The sequence below is a fragment of the Abramis brama genome, assembly GCF_963993115.1.
Source record: "Abramis brama genome assembly, chromosome: 22".
In the NCBI taxonomy this organism is placed as follows: Eukaryota; Metazoa; Chordata; class Actinopteri; order Cypriniformes; family Leuciscidae; genus Abramis; species Abramis brama.
Window position 1 is genome coordinate 27,547,715 of NC_139984.1, and position 17,719 is coordinate 27,565,433.

Sequence of the window (17,719 nt, forward strand, 5' to 3'; positions counted from 1 at the left end):
ACAGGCCATGGAAGGGAAAGAAAGTCATGCAGGTTTGAAATGACATGAGAGAATTTGTATTATTATCATTATTATTATTTTTGGTTGGGTGAACTATCCCTTTCAGAAGCAAAACTGAACTTGTCTGTTTAAATTCATCAAGCTCTAAGCCATTTCTTTTTCTTGTTGTTGTTGTTCAGGCTGCTTTTCAAAAATCTTTCTGCCTACAAATGTGGTCACTATTTACGTCCTCTATTGGTCAAACATGTTTTCACTATGAATTCACACCAAATTTCAATACACAGCAAGTGGCAAAACTTCTACACATATGCTTGTGATCCCGGTCTCCCACATTTGCATGCATATAAATACAAGTGAATGCTAAAACAAGGTCTAGTCTAATCGCACCTTAAGAACAGGAAATAATTTTGTAAGACGGCTTATTTTACATATTGTCCATCAACACCCCACTCTGTTGAATCAGTACTTTAGTACTGCATGAATATCTTCCCTTTGTGCATATTTAATTCTAACATACATAAATCACATCAAACACTAACATATCACTTGAATGATGTAAACACCAGGGGGCAGCATTGGCAAATCTTTGGAAATAAACTATGATTTTCTGTAAAACAAGAATATAATGTGCAAATGGAGGAAGACAGCAGGAATAAGCCTCAGGCTATAGTTTCTGGTATGTATGTAGCTTTCAAAATCTGATGAGACTCGTCATGTTATGTAAAATGGCAAGCTGAAGGCAAGCGCTCTCAAAAAAAATTGGAAATCTACTTAACGAGTCCCAAAACTAGTTCCTAATATCCAGTGAGGAATGTGCATATGTCTGAATTCCTCTTCTTTATGAAGATGCTGGTAAAACCTGTCTTGAGAGTAAAAAAATAATAATCCAGAGCTCTGAAAGTATATAGGCTAATCATTTTTTTTAATGAATGTGTTGCTTATTAAAAGCTTAGAACTAGTGATTTATTAAAACTTAAGATAGGAAGTTGGAAGATTGTTAGAAAACAATCTACATTGTAAAAAAACAAAAGGCTTTTCCAAAGCCACAGCACTGACTTATAAGAGGTTGATTCTGCCTAAATGTGATCATCGCTAGTGGAGTAATATTTAGTAGACCTATATAGACGCATTTAATTTTTAACAAATGCAGCTACTTTCTCTCTCAAAATAAGACAATAGGGAAAGGCTGGTTTTACCAGTGTCTTTACGCCATTGGTGGGATTCTTTGATTCATCGCAGTGGCTTGAATCTTTTAAATCTGTTCCAAAAAGTTAAATTTTGATTCGCCACATTACGCCAGTAGGTGGAGACAAGTGAGTGTCTTCTTTGAACCGTTCACTCAGCCGATTTAAAACACTAAGTCGCTCACGATTCGCATTCAGTCAGTCACTAGTCACTTTTAGATTAAAAAAGTCGGTCATTTTTAGATCAAAACACTCACTCGTTCAGTGAAGTGGGCATGTTCGTTCATCAGTCTAATGAGCTTTGAAAGCATAAGATCCCACCCTCCCTTCAGAACATCTCCAAAGCCACGCCTCCTTCAAAACACATGAACACACACAGCAGAGTCTGCAAAGCATCACGAGAGACGGCGTTAAATTAAAGACCTGTACCTGACTTCAGCAGATTCATTTCGGCATTGATAGTGTTGCTATTGAAATGCATACATTTGTGTCACGAACCGTTCCGACTCCGAGTATAACGTCACAGGTTTTCCATCGCTTCCAAATTACAATAGTTATGGCGGGAATGCAGCATAAGCTCATTGTTTTGGTTCAGGAGAATCAGGAGAAAGCTGGATAGCATGAAACGCACAGATGACATGATGATGTCTGCGCGAGCAGGGTGCACGGAGGTATGGAAATACATATGATGACAGACAGGTAGGACATCCTATCGTTGCATTCGGGCCGAATGCAATGATTGGACGAACATTTTATGGTCCTACACCTTCCACAGACGATATAAATACATTTAGACCACCTTACTTATGGTGATTGTTGGATGTGAAGAGACTTTCAACCAACATAACAAAAAATGTTTCTGGAACAAATCATCTACCATGCCTTTAACTTAACACTTAAATTATTCATTCGAAAGACAGGTTTGTTCAAAAACGAAACCCCACTTATATTTGTCAATAAAAGCTTTTGCGTTCACCATATTTATTCACATTTATGACAGACTTGACTATGCAAGCCGTATATGTATTTTTTTAATTTTGCACCAAGCAATCTCAAAATGACGTTGCGGGTGCCCCAGATCCAGCAATAGGTGGCCCAGTTACCTTATATTCTCTACAGAGTCATGTTAAACCCCATTCCTCTCTCTCTCTCTCTCTCTCTCTCTCTCTCTCTCTCTCTCTCTCTCTCTCTCTCTCTCTCTCTCTCTCTCTCTCTCTCTCTCTCTCTCTCTCTCTCTCTCTCTCTCTCTCTCTCTCTCTCTCTCTCTCTCTCTCTCTCTCTCTCTCTCTCTCTCTCTCTCTCTCTCTCTCTCTCTCTCTCTCTCTCTCTCTCTCTCTCTCTCTCTCTCTCTCTCTCTCTCTCTCTCTCTCTCTCTCTCTCTCTCTCCTGCAGTTGCAGACTTGTCTCTGCTAGTCAAGTGTAACGTAGTAAAACAGTGTCACGTCAAGCGCCCTGCCCTCCCCTCTCCTCACTCCCCGCCTTCAGTTTTCCCAGCGTCTCATATGGGTGTCATGGGTTTGACTCCCCCTTCGGCCGTGTGCTGTTTCTCAGGGACGCAATAAGCACTGCTTATCCAGGCAGGCATCAGATCATTCCCGATCGCTTTTGATCGTGACGTTGGATATATTAATTGTTACCGGCGTGAAGATGACTCGTGCAGCTGTGCGCGTTCCCAGGCAACCCCCGTCATGAACGCGCACTGAACGCGCTCACTCTCCGTTTCATCTCGTCTGTTACAGCCGCAAAACATTACTGACTATGGAAAGCTGAGCCTCGTTCATTCATAGACCGAAAACAGTAAATCAAAGGTCATTCAGAGCAGCCAGAAAACAAAAGGATTTTATTCACACCACATTTGTGGTTCTCGACAAGGTGAGTAGGCTACGAACGCCTTATTTTATATCAAATGTTTTTGTTAACCGTTGAGATTGAAAATAGACCTCAAGGTGATTTTAACCTTGATTTTAAAATAAATAAAAGGTGTGGTTTATTGATTAAAATGAATGTGCGAGCTCAATATTTCTCATCGTGTTTATAAATCCGGGTATTTTTTCTCCGATCCACCGGTTTAAATGGATTCTTTGATTGTGTCTCAACAACATCAAACGATCGCGATGTTTTCCATTTTAATCAGATACAAATCTTATGCTTATTGATTAATTTGTGTGAATATTGCAGACAAACAATCACAATGTGTTTGAGCGGTTTCAGATGACTAACTACCTGAAGTCCTGTTAAGGACTAGTCTGGATTTGTTTTCCTTTTTATCTTTTTTTTTTTTTTTTTTTGTAGCCCTACATCACACCTGGATTGTGTGTCTACTATGTCAATTTCTTCTATGTCAGTATTGAGATTAAATGAAGAGCTTCTCAGATGTTTCTCCTGAGAAAGACGTCAATCATTTCAATCGTCTCCTCTACAGTTACAAATCTCAACTCTATCTATCTATCTATCTATCTATCTATCTATCTATCTATCTATCTATCTATCTATCTATCTATCTATCTATCGTCATCCAGTGGAAGTCTTCAGTGAACTAAAGAGAAGTTCTTGTCTGCTTTGTTGGCGGTCCTTGAGATTATGGTTCTCCCACTCAAGATGACTCAAATCTCTAAATATTGAGTTTGCCATAAGGCATGAGTGCTTGATTCCTATTTTTGGACATCTTTAAAGTTAAGAAAAACATAATCTGATTTGGCCATAATCCGACTGTGACCTGATTTGGCCATACTCACGAATTGGTGGCTAATTTTTATGAATTTGTACACTCTCATTTGTACATTTTTGTGCGATCTGGTTACGCATGAGGGTGAGGTTCAGGGGTGGACCTTATTTTTTTCCAAAAGTCATATGTTTCCATATGAATCGCATGGTGCAAATTAATGCGAAATCTCCACCTCGTAAAATAGTTTTCTCATAAGATTAGGTTGGTCATTTTTAGCCTTTCTATGACATAGAGCTCCTCTAGTGCAGTCACGTTTTCTTTTCCATACTTTGCTCTCTTCAACCCTCTTTACAGTCAGGGGCTTTACATTAACAAGTTCCTAAAGACATATTCCCTGTACAGAACTGTGCTCTACTGTAAATCATGGGTTAAGAGCCTTGGAAACCATATCAGGAGAGTTTGAGCATAGAACTAAGCTATAATTTGTTAGTTTACCACTTCTCATCTTGTAGAAAGACCTCGCCCACACTTACTGTCCTCAGTGTGTTTCGGTTTTCCAACCTCCTCATTCTTCATGGCAAAATGCACTTAGGTAAGTGAAAGTGAGAGTACGGTTTGTTCTAACCAAATCGACCCTGGTTGAAGGGTTGGATAGTATCATCAACCTCACTTGACCATTCTTACTTTGGTAGGAGAAATACAAGCAGCCGTATTTTGTGTTTATCTTTGGGTTTTGTCTTCTCTGTTGACTTTTGTTTAATTTGAATTAGTTCCAGTTCTGTTGTTGTACATCCTGGTTATCGCTGGCACTTTGCCAGAGTCTCAATGTCAATGTTAATTCTAGGGTTTAGCAGAGTCACAGTGCAACTGTGTTTTTGCTTTTTCATTTTATCTTCCGCCATGTTAATTTAAAAGTCCAGTCACTTTGAAAAGTAATAGCACGCCTTTACTCAACAATCTGCACGATCTGAGGAGACTTTATGTCTGTAGCACAAACAGTGTTGGATACTTTAAATTAGGGTTTGTTCAGATCCCCAACCCTAAGTATGCTTGCCTTAGTATGCACCCTAATAAAGAAATCTAAAGCTGTGCACACTGACTGTACGATTTATAATAGTCCTTTACGATTGTTGCTTCTCATACTATACGAACAGGATCCAAGCCGTATTACACTGTAGGATCTCAGTTGTGATTCATGTCAGACATTTTAAAAACGGACACACGCAAGAAGACTCGTTCTGAGATTTACATCATCAATCCATGGCACGTTCTGTTACTCTGAGCTGCATTATACACGGGATTGAAATAGGGCTTTGAAACGATTAATCGCGATTAATCGCATCCAAAATAAATGTTTGTTTACAATATGTGTGTATACTGTGTATAATTATTTTGTATATATAAATACACACACACACATGCATGTAGTCTATATATTAAAAAAAAAAATTATATATAAAAATAATAATTTTAAATAAATAATTAATATAATTTTAAATAATTTTATATATAAAATATTATTGGATCGGTATGATTTTTAATGTTTTTAAAAGAGGTCTCTTCTGCTTACCAAGGCTGCATTTATTTGATAAAAAAAAAAAAAAACAGTAATATTGTTAAATATTATGACAAATTAAAATAACATTTCTATTTAAATATATTTTAAAATGTAATTTATTCCTGTGATCAAAGCTGAATTTTCAGCATCATTACTCCAGTCTTCAGTGTCACATGATCCTCAGAAATCATTCTAATATGCTGATTTGATGCTCAAAAAACATTCATTATTATTATCAATGTTAAAAACAGTTGTGTACAATTTTTTTTTGATGAATAGAAAGTTAAAAAGAACAGCATTTATTTGAAATAGAATCTTTTGTAACAAGCATGTGTGTGTATTTATATAAGTATACACAGTACACACACACACACACACACACATATAGTATGTACAGTATACACAAACTTTTATTTCGGATGCGATTAATTGTCTCACAGCCCTAGACTGAAATGGTGTCTGGCAAAGAAAAACAATCTCTAGCATTCATTTTGATCATGGCTTTACTTAAAAAAATAAATAAATAAAAACTTAAAAGAAGATGATGTATGTGGAGCAAGTGGTGGTTTGTTGTTGTCTCACTAATTGCATCGTCAGGTTCTGCACTCCTATTGGTTAATGACTTGACGGTTGAGAAGTTGCACTGCAGGACTGTACACTGACACTGCCAGAATTTCATCTGAGGTAAAATGTGATCGGCATGGTCAAACTAGCGATTAAAGACTTCGGATTTGGGCCTAAGATCAGAGAAATCTTTTAGGATTCAAAATTTGAAATCGTACAATGGCTTAACACGTGACTCAGAGTTGCACTTCAGAACTGAGACTCTGTAATGAGTGAACATCTGATAACTTCAAGGTATCCCTTAAATCTGTAGTACTAGTGTTTACTCCGATGAGTTCATATGCCATAGTGATTTGGAGCAATTAGCTATTGCATCCCCGTCTTCAGTAGTGTTCATCTGTTGTTTCTCTGCATTGCCCGTGGCTGTTGATGGTGCTTTCATGAGGAGGGGCTGATGCTCTTAATTAGACGCGCTCATGACACCATCGAGGGCTCTCGAAGAGGGTGCCCGGATCCCGTGAAGTGGCCTTAATGCTTTTCGGAATTCTGTGAATGCCTTTCAGTGAAAGCCGTGAAAGTTTTAAGTCTGCTCCAAATGAGATCATCGGAAAAGCAGCTTTTTAAGGCAAAATTCCTGTTAATTGGTAACGTGCCGACGCAGTGGGGCCTTTGTCCTCTCTTCACTGGGACCCTCTGTCTCTGAGGAGTGATACATTCAGCTTTGGGCTGCGTTATGAATGACACACTTGTTTCTGTTGTCTGGCTTTGAGAATTGGCATGCAATAAAAAGTGGCTTCATCTTTAGAAATGCTATTATGTGAACGAGTGATCGTAGGAGGCATGATCCGAGGGACAGAGAGGAATCAGAGGACAACGTAGAACACATTTTGAATTTAAAAAAATTGCAAAGGAGATATCAAAGGAATACTTTCATAAATTACTCAAATCTCCCATAAATATTCCGTAAATCATAAATATCCTAAAATTGCTTCTAAAACATGATATATATATATATATATATAAAACAAACACAAGTTACTACTTTCTTTTTGTTTGTTTGTTTAAAGTAATTTCTTTATAGTATTGTTTGTCAACTCTGTTACAGATAAATGAGGCAGTGTGTAGAAATAACAGTAACAGAGTTTGACAGTAACAGAATTGACAATTTTTAACTTTTTAGCCCAAAAACTGTACTTGCTAGCTTAAATGCTAAGAGCATGGCACTAATGAAATCATGATTAAAAGACTTTTAAACAACCCACTGTGTGATCAGTGATAAATTCTGTTTTCCTTTTGATATTGTGGTAACAATTTTGACATTTCACAAAATAACTCTTTGGTGTAAGAACTTTTTAGGTTCAAATCTATTTTTTACAGTCTATGGTTCAAATATTTGATCAGAGAGAGCACACATACCTTTCAGTGCTTCAGATCTTATCAGTGAGGGAAAGTGACATGATGTCCTGTGAGAAATAATTACACCAATTTAAAGGTAAAGTACGGTACGGTAACAGAATTGACGCAAGATTTACACATGTTTTTACAAGATAAAAAGTTGTTTTTAAACCATTTAATGTTGTAGAATTAGAAAAATGACTATTTGGGGCTTTTATAAATAAAGTAAATGAAATCTTACCAAAAGAAAAGTAAAATAAAATATTTTGATTACATAATGATACATGATGGAAAAAATGCACTGACTAATTCATGATTTTCAGCTATATAAGACACTTTTTACAGAAAAAATTATATTGTTATGGCCTGTACCATCTTGTGATCCATGACAATGAGTAACAATTACAAATTATTAAAATAATTAAAAATATAACTTTAACTATAACTTTTACTTTTTACTTTAACTATAAAAAAATGATAGAATCACCCATATATATATATATATACTGTATATATATATATATATATATATATATATATATATATATATATATATATATATATTCATGACAGTTAAGCTCATTTCTCATTTATATTACTGTAATGCAAAACTATTGTTTCATGTATTCATGCATAATCGTAGTATTTGTTGCACTGCCTTCATGTATTCTGATTTCTTTTTTTCTGATTTGTAAAACTGCTCTTTGTTTTAAATGTGCTTAATTGTCATTAAAAATATTGCAAATAATCTCACAATGCATAAATATAAAATCGCTTTATGATGTACAAGTATAAAATGTATGAATAAAATTAATTATTTCTTAATTAATTAATTTTATTTCTTAAATGATTAAATGATTAATTCATTTTATGTTTAGAAACATCTGCTGATGCATGTAGATATCACAGGAAAACCTCTTTTATCTGTATAAACTCATATGAAATACAATAGACCCTGATGCCGTTCACACGTGATTTAACAAGCGCCTCGTTTTGTGTGATTGCCAGCTAAATTTGCATTTTTAATGGTCACGCTATCAGCCTCTCTGGGTTTGGAGAATACAGCCGAGATTTGCTGTGGCCACCCACAGATCTCGTTAAATTTTTAATGCAGCAGACGGCTAACTTCCGTTGTTGTGTGTAGCTGCCTATCCACGTTCTGTTGCTCTGTCCCACTTATGCGTCTAATTGGTTCCTACCAATTCTCAAGGACCATTGCACGAATTTGTAAAAAAATATTTTTTGCTTTTTCTGTTAGAAGATTGGTTGCTTTTTGATTTTGTCCCTTTTGAGATGCTTTCAAACTTCGTGTAGTGTTCAGAATATGAAGTGACAGCGACCATTGATGGAGCTTAAGAGCATTTGCATGTTTATATATAGACCAACAATTTAAATTATTTGCGCTCTGACAGTAATTGTCTTGAAATTTGTCACTGAAGGTTTTGCATTTATTCCAAAGCTTTGACGGCTGCAATGACTCATTTTAAGGAGATTCATTAAGCTTCTCTAAAACTGGTTTGCCAACCTCACGACACGCTTAACGTTAGCTGTTGGACTGCCGTTGAGCTCGAAACTAGTCGATTGTGGGATGAATTGCCAATTTCCTCATAGGATGTCTTGTGAATGCAAAAACATCCTTTTAATCAATTCATGAGAGTCAATAACTTGACTTTATTAATTATTGTCACTCAGTGTGTCAGAGACCCGCTTTTGGTCGCAGGAAAGAGTTTGAAGTGGATGACCCCTCCGAACTCTCACTCGTCTGTCCACATCTGATGTCATTTGAATGGAGGACATGGTGGTGGTGGTCCAATCAGGGGAACACAGCGTTACTGTGTCCACAGAGTTCAGGGCCACTTCCTGTCAACCCTGCGAGCGAGGCCACAGATGCTTCACGTCTCGTTTCAATCCTCCCTCTGTTCTCTCCTTCCGTTTAGTGACAGGAAAACAAGGATGGATTGGGTTTTTATTATTAACTAGGCCTGTATGATTATGAAGTGCCACTCAGCCATTGATATGGCCGTTTGAACACGCTTTGTGCACCCGTCCAAATAATATCTGAATGCTGTTTATTGAAAGCTGAAGAATTCTACCTTTTTTTTCTCTCTCTCTCTCTCTCTCTCCAGTTAGCCGATTTTATCCGGGAAAGATTTGCATCTCAAAAATAGCTTATCTAATGAGTCATGGCTTTACATTTTAGCTGCTTGCAATCTGTTAAGTGAAACCGATATTATAGACCGTAGTGAGGTTAAAAATATTTATTTATTTAATTTGATTTAAAACTGGATGTGAAGGATAGATTTCCAGTCTTTGTAAGGTCAAAGGTTATGGCCAGACCCACATGCAATCTGCACATGTAGAACTTTGCATAAAGTTGAGCCGCATTTGAATGGTGTTCACACAGTTCTACACATCTGTCCAATTATTTAAATCTGCAGAATTTCCTTCTAGAACAGCATATAAAACGTTTGCAGATTCCAGTCCAATTTTTTTGTTTTGGAACAACATATTTACAGTGTTTCGTTGGCTAAACCATTGAAACCCTATTAAACGCACTGCACTTCTATCCCTCACAGCTTAGTTTTCATTCGCTACAAATCAAACCTGGCATCCATTGAGAAACTATTTCCTTTACTTGCTTGCTTTATTAAAACTTTACTTCGGATGTTTAGCCAGAAATCTGCAATTTATTTACTTTGTTATTTAAAGGAAGTGGTCTGTAATCGCAACAGTGAAATTACATTTATTTAACATAATAACATCCTCTTAAAAATGTCCATTATCCATTGCAAAGCTGCTAAAATCTGTTAATGATTTGCTTTGTATTTGAAACGAGTCTGTAACATCTTTGTGGACACTGGCATCACTATAAGAAATGATTTTATAAAAGTTGCAAATTGAATTTTTTGACGGCAAACTTTGTGATATGTATTATGACAGGAATACTAAAAATCATTGATTCGTCCTGAGGTCTGCTGTCTTGCGTTCATACGCCCACATCATTCAGCATGGAAAAATAGTGCATGTCTCAATTGTGCATGTGAACAACCGAGTACGCTTGGGGGATGTTTTATGTAGAGATGAAGTTGTAGTAGGTTTTTGTTTCATGTGGGATTTCAGAAGACACGAGGGAAAATGCTAGTGCTAGGTTCACTCAGTTCACAGTCTACTTAATATTAATCTGTGCATGAATATTAAAGAGGTTTTCTCATTATCTCCCAGTCCTTAAGGAAAATGCTTTTTGGCATCCTGATTTAAAAGACAAACCTAAAGCCTAAAAATCCCGAACTTCTCAGAATCATGTGCGGCAGACCACTGTGGAATTCCCCTTTAAATGCGAGAGCATTTTCATTTCAAGGAAGTTATTTTTTTTTTTGGTGGTGACTGGCAGTGCCATTTGAATATTTAAACGGTAGTGTGAGCTGTAATGGAAATCACTTCGCCGTTTGGTCGCTCTTCTGAAGTCTGTTATGGAAATGTGGAGGGTTATGTTTGATGTCTGGATGAATCACTGGTCATCTAAAGGGCATTTGATTGGCGCTCTGATTTATCCTTGGCTGTTGTTTTTTATTGCACATGAAGGAAGCATCACCATGCTTGTGGCTTCTTCCACCCCTTCACTGAACGAGAAGACGCTCTTTCTTTGGTCGTGTCTATTTCCTCTCTTAATTTCCAGAGGAAGTTCAAAGGTGACAGAATGTGGAACCCAGTCTTTTTTTCCAAGTGATGAGGAATCAGCTGATTCTGAGTGTTCGCTGTACCATCGGGTCGTGCCCTGACTTGCTTGCAGAATGTGACTAGAGCTGCAAAATCACTGAAGACATGAAGAGGCAGATATAGACCCAACCACAGAAGGACAGTGCCGAAAGCATTTATTTATTTCAATGCAGCTTCACATTAAATAAAATATAACATTGTTAAAGTTGTAAAATTCATCATTTATGAAACAAATTACATTTCAGCAGCTTTAAAGCAGTTCTACAGAAGATAATAGTGTCATTATTTAGCTCAATTCAGTTCAAGGTTCTGTCACCAATGGCGTTTGGGTTCTTGCCACTGTTGCGACTTGCTTTGACTAGTTGGGGACACTTAATATTCAGCAATATTTTTTATCGGATGAGAACTGAACTGAGATGGATGATGACATAACTGTTTTGAACTTTTGTTGATGAACTTTTCAACTGAACTGAATCAACAACATTCTGTGGCAAGCACTGCTGCGGTTAATTATTTTAAAGGCCCACTGAATGCCTTGAAATGTGCAGCATTATTCAGTGTGTTGACGTATTTTCCACTGAAACAGTAAGACAGGGCGGGACCTATCGAACAGCTCCTCCCCTTTTTTTAAAATAGCCAATAGCGTTTAGTTTAGTTTCCTCCTAATCTCTAACCATTTCTCCTCCTAATCTCCATATCGCTTTAAAATCCAACATTCTGTGTAGAGTTCAAATGGGTCTGAGAGCTTTTCTGTCTCCGACTCGTACATATGATCCGCTATGTGCTATCGTATCTCTGGACCGGAATTTCAGTTATTTTAGCTGTACAAAAAAGTCATTGACCTATGGTGGCTAATGAATCTCGCACATTCACGGAAAATAGCTTACTTCCACGTTGTGAATAAGGTGGATTTCTGGTTCTTGAGACATTTGGCTTTACACACTCATATTGTAAAGCACATTCTTGCTTACCAATTTGAGAAGACATTCCTAACTCAAAGGAAGTCGGAGGAGACTGATGATAAGTATGGAATGTGTGCCTTATGGCCTCATCTCTGTGACTTCAACCTGGGTGTGTGTGAGAGATGGAGAGAAGTCAGGACTCGTTTCTTCACGCGGCCTGCATTCCTGAACTACTACATGATGAGATGAGTGATCAGCCGATATGGTGAACATACACTACAGTTTTTGAAAGAAGTCCCTTAAAGGGATAGTTCACCCAAAGACTTTCGTTCATCTTCTGAACACAAATGAAGATCTTTTCAATGAAATCTGAGTGATTTCTGTTCATCAACGTAACTACCACTTTGACGCTTCAAAAAGTTCATAAAGAGATTGCAAAACTAATTCATATGAATTGAATGGTTTAGTCCAAATTTTCTGAAAATACACTATCGCTTATATGATGAACAGATGCAATTAAGGCTTTTATTCACATATAAACATTGATCAACTCAAACATCAGATATGATAAAAGGAAGCTTAAGCATGTTCGCTTGACGTGCGAGAACCAATGAGGTTCATTCTCGTGTTACGCATCACGTTTGAGCTTCAGCAAGAACCAATGAGGTTCATTCTCGTGTTACGCATCACGTTTGAGCTTCAGCAAGAACCAATGAGGTTCATTCTCGTGTTACGCATCACGTTTGAGCTTCAATAAGAACCAATGAGGTTCATTCTTGTTACGCAGCACGTTTGAGCTTCAGCAAGAACCAATGAGGTTCATTCTCGTGTTACGCATCACGTTTGAGCTTCAGCAAGAACCAATGAGGTTCATTCTTGTTACGCAGCACGTTTGAGCTTCAGCAAGAACCAATGAGGTTCATTCTCATGTTACGCAGCACGTTTGAGCTTCAACAAGAACCAATGAGGTTCATTCTTGTTACGCAGCACGTTTGAGCTTCAGCAAGAACTGAGGTTTGTTCTCACGCGTAAAGAGAACAAACTTTAAAGAGAGAAAAAAAAAGATTCCGTTGAGCTTCTGTTTATGTTTGCTGATCAATGTTTAAATGTAAATAAAAGCCTAAATTTAAACTGTTCATCATTTATATTATCGTTTTAGTTATCGTCCTTGATGTGAATGGGCCTTTATTCTCACCAAGGCTCTATTTATTTGATAAAAAAATGCAGGAAAACAGATATATTTTTTAATAGTATTAAAATATAATATTTTCTCTATATATATTTAAAATATAATCTATTCCTGTGATGCAAGCTGAATTTTCAGCATCATTACTCCAGTCTTCAGTGTCACATGATCCTTCAGAAATCATTCTAATATGCTGATTTGCTGCTCAAGAAACATTTGTTCCCGCATGCTATGTAAATGATCATGACACCAAGTCTGAATATTCAAAATTAGGATAGAGATTTGTTTTTATGAATCCATTCAGCAGAATTTCATAAATTTCCCTCCACAATCTCAGCAGAAAATGTGCATATTTCACATGGGCTTTGTAAGTACAGTAGTTGTATGCAAAATGCCCATTTCTTTAACCCTTTCACACTCACATCTTGCACAGGAAAATAGGAGCACTGAATCATTGGGAATTCAAGCAAATCAGAAGCTATTGACCATAAATCAATGACGATTTTCATGAAATGCTTCCTTCATGACAAAATTGCCTGAACAGAAAGATGCAAAGAGGGTCATCTACGAGTTCCACATCAAAAAGAGTCCCTCTTCCTTAGAAAGGCTTAGACTTAGAGGTAACGCTTATCTCTCATAATGTGCCGCCGGATAAATGTGATGCTCCATTTTTAATCTGCAAGCTCGTTCTCTTCGGCTGTGGTATCTTCTCCAGGGGGCTTCACCGCAGAAAAAGAGAAAACGCGAGAAAGGGCGATAGAGCCAAAGAAATCTGTAATTTGTGAAAGTATAGCTTTGTCCACATGTTGGCTGTGAAAGAAATGGATGCGTCTTTCTTTTTTCGTGAAGGAAATCTTCAGGGGTAAGATAAACCCCAAAGGATCTCTTCCACTCTCTCACAGTATCTCTCACACACACATCCCCCCAGCCGCCCTTGTTTCTCTTTAATGCTCCTGACCACAGATCTCTGTTCCCTTGCAACACACACCATGGCCATATTTAGATGCAGGAAAGAAGCGTGCTCGTATGATTGTTTACAGATGACAGCAGGAGACTGTAGGAGTGTGACTCACTGGCATTGCTGTGGGATCAAGAACGCTGAATGCAAATGCAAATGCAAAAACCCTGCTTTATTAATTACATGTACCGGTATGTATTTCAGCCCATATGACACAATGTTTGTTCGGTTGCCGATTCATATTTGTTGGTTTTCAGGGCTCACAGGTCATTTTAATTCATCTGTCTCCAGGTTTAACCTTGAAAATAAATAAATATTTTGCATTAAGTAAATAGGGCCTGTTTTTACTGTATTTTCATGACAATTAAGCAAATTAAAATATATATTTTTTGCATAAATTCTCATTACTGAAATGCGACTGTGTTTAATGTTTATGAAAATGTCAGAAATTATGAAATTTCTCAAGTTCAGAAAATATTGTCTTGGCAAGTTCTCTGTCCTGTGTTGACTGCTGAAATAGGAAGCTTTAGCAGGACATATCCAAATCCTTTTTTTAAAATAAATAGTCAGTAGGTTTTAGGTTTTCTGCCTGATTTCTAAGTTTGCAGATTTCAATTTAGAGAATCTGATTTCACAAAATCTCTGTAGTTGTGTTTGTGGCGAAAATAAGAAGTGTTTTAAGAAGATGGAAACTTTAGTTAATTTTATTTAATTAGTTTAGTTAAAATTTTATATTTGTAAAATTTATAATATTTTTGTATATATTTGGAATATTTTTTTCCCCGCAAATTTAAATTTCCCAATATATATATAGATTTTTTTTAAATGTAAATTTTAGTACATCAAGTTACATATAATAAAAATGTTGCCTTTGCAAACAGCTGAAATTATTGTTGTTTTTCTCAGACATGTTTTTTTTTTAACATTTCTTTTATTTAAAGGGATAGTTCACCCAAAAATGAAAGTCGTCATTTACTCACCCTAAACACAAAATAAGATATTTTGAAGAATATTGGTAACCAGACAGTTGACACTAGCCATTGACATAATATTTTGTTCCTACTATGGAAGTCAATGGGGTCCATCAACTGTTTGATACCAACCTTCTTTAAATATCTTATTTTGTTTTCAACAGAAGAAAGAAACTCGTACAGGTTTGGAACAACTTGAGGGTAAATAATTAAGTAACTATCCCTTTAGTGTAACAAAAACTTTCTTTTTAAGGTTTCAGTTTTTGCTTCGGGACATTTCTTGACCGGTTTCGTGAGATTCCCTCAAGAACTGAGCTTTATCATGAAGTTTAAGATGGCCTGCAGTTCTCCTCAAGATATTTTGGCTCAGAGTTTAGAGAATGTGGTATGTTTACACTGTGCACACATACTAACACCTCTTCGTGAGCTCTCTGTAGCCAAGAAAATGGTTTTGTTATGAAGCAAGTTTTATTTTTACACAGGCTTCTTACTTTTCAGCATGAATTCCACTGCGCTTTCGTGTCATCTAGTAACAAGACAGCTGGACAGTGAATGATTAGTTTGGTAGGCATAAATCATCTGCAAGGTAGTTGTTAGCCTACATAGTTCATGTTTGCTGCTTGTTTTAAACTGAAATCTTGAAAATGCATGACCTATTGCGGCGTAACAAACACAATTGCAGAGGAATCTATGCTGGTAAAGCCCTGTTTATTCATGCATGTGCCTTTGTGATGTGTAATCCTGCCACACCTTTCATGCAAAGCTGCAATAATGCTGCACAGATTTACTAGATATGCAGGACATTAAAATGTTCGGAAACACCATGTACCTGCCTCTGATTAGAGTCAGCTCATCGGGACACGTTGTAATTTGCGTACCAGGTTAAATTCAGTGTAGTGAATGTTGCAGTTTAAAGTGGAGGATCTAATGTAGATTGCCCTTAGCTAAATCAGGATGACATTTTCTGAATTTGCCTGCAGCTCCTCATGAGTTCCAGACTCTAGAGATGTGCACTTTTCACCCTCTATTAGAAAATATAAATGCAACTACTGTATTTACATTCCAGAACGCAGAGTGTCAGCCCTGAGCAATGTCTTATCTAATACAAACATGTGCAATATGAGATATTCCATTCGTTAAAGTTTCCATGGACGAATGCTTTCTTTTTAATGTGCAAAAGATGAAAAAGTTGTAAGAATTCATAATTCTGTATATTTCATATTGTTTGAGTGGTTTTACGATTCAGCTTTTGTCTTAACCAATAGCGTGAGTTCAGGACAGGGCTGTTTGGGAAACCTGTTTGAAAAGTTGTTTGCAAAGATCAGCATTCGGGTTCCAGAAGTAAAAATCCTGTTCATTTTCTCCATAGGGGAATTAATTTAACAAAAACTTGTTTTTGTTGAAGCCATCAGTTCTCATTATTTCAGAGTACTTCTTAACAGTAGAATTCCTGGTGAAAAACAACTAGAAATCAGAAAATCACGAAAGAACTATATATACTATATATAATTATATATTTGTGTGTATGTATGTATGTATGTATATATATATATATATATATATATATATATATATATATATATATATATATATATATACTATATATAACTACATGTATGTATGTATGTATGTATGTATATATGTGTATATATATATATATATATATATATATATGTATGTATATGTATGTATGTATATGTATGTATGTATGTATGTATATATGTATATAAATTCTGTTGGTTTGGTTCATGGCTCAGTCTTGAAAAAATCATAATGGGAAAAATAAGTTATAATACTCAGTATAAGTAAAAATAGAAACAGAAATCCAGGCTTTTCTATACAAAAATGACTTATATTATAGTACTATAACTTATAGGACAGGTCCCACTGTGATTTTTTTTTTCTTTCTTTTTTTTTTTTACATTACTCTGTTTTTCCTTAATTCTCAGAAATGATGTAAAGCTGTCCTGCCCACCGATAGCAAATATCTATCTTCGTCCCGCTGTATACTTTCATACTGCCCAGTAATAATAATGCTTTGGCTAGTAATGCAGTGATCTAATGATCCTTTCAATGGTCAGAGAGATTACAGCCCGTGGGCATTCTGGGAATTAACATGAAAATGTTTTTCCTGGATTATTGGATTTACCTCCATGCAATGTTTTCCTTTTTAACCCTTAATTTGATCAGGGAAACATAGCTTTTAGCCGTTGAAATACATGTTATTCAACTGTATTCAACCAGATCAGTGAAATAACATAATGCAAAGGTTGCCAAGTTCAGCAGAAGAAAATAAGAGGCACTCCCAGTTTCTTTATTCCACATTGAGATTTAAATAAACCAGGCTGGTAGCAGGTGATAAATGATCGCATTGTAAACAAAATGCTACAGTGTTTGCCTGCATCTTAATGTGCATAAAAAGATACTCACTGCTTGATGGCATCAAAAAATGGTATTACTTTGATTTTGGTCTACTGATGATGTATGGCTTCATTGCATCTGTTGTAGAAAATAAAATGACCATTACACACATGAATTTAGCTTTGCAAATTGTTTTGCTTTCTAATCTGTAATTTTTAAGATTGCACTTGCATGTAAAGCTGATTCAGAAGCAATAAT

General features: G+C 36.3%; 1 protein-coding gene across 3 annotated transcripts in view; it reads left to right on the forward strand.

Moving 5' to 3' along the window:
- The first annotated feature begins 2,669 nt into the window (after positions 1 to 2,669).
- The window catches only part of src (v-src avian sarcoma (Schmidt-Ruppin A-2) viral oncogene homolog), a 48,785-nt gene continuing 33,735 nt past the window's right edge, over positions 2,670 to 17,719 (forward strand). For 2 of the 3 annotated variants that reach the window (XM_084098775.1, XM_084098777.1), the window contains exon 1: positions 2,716 to 3,056. The gene's annotated coding sequence lies outside the window, so the exon portion shown is untranslated. Of the gene's footprint in view, positions 3,057 to 17,719 lie in introns of all 3 variants that reach the window. The other variant, XM_084098776.1, reaches the window with a different exon arrangement.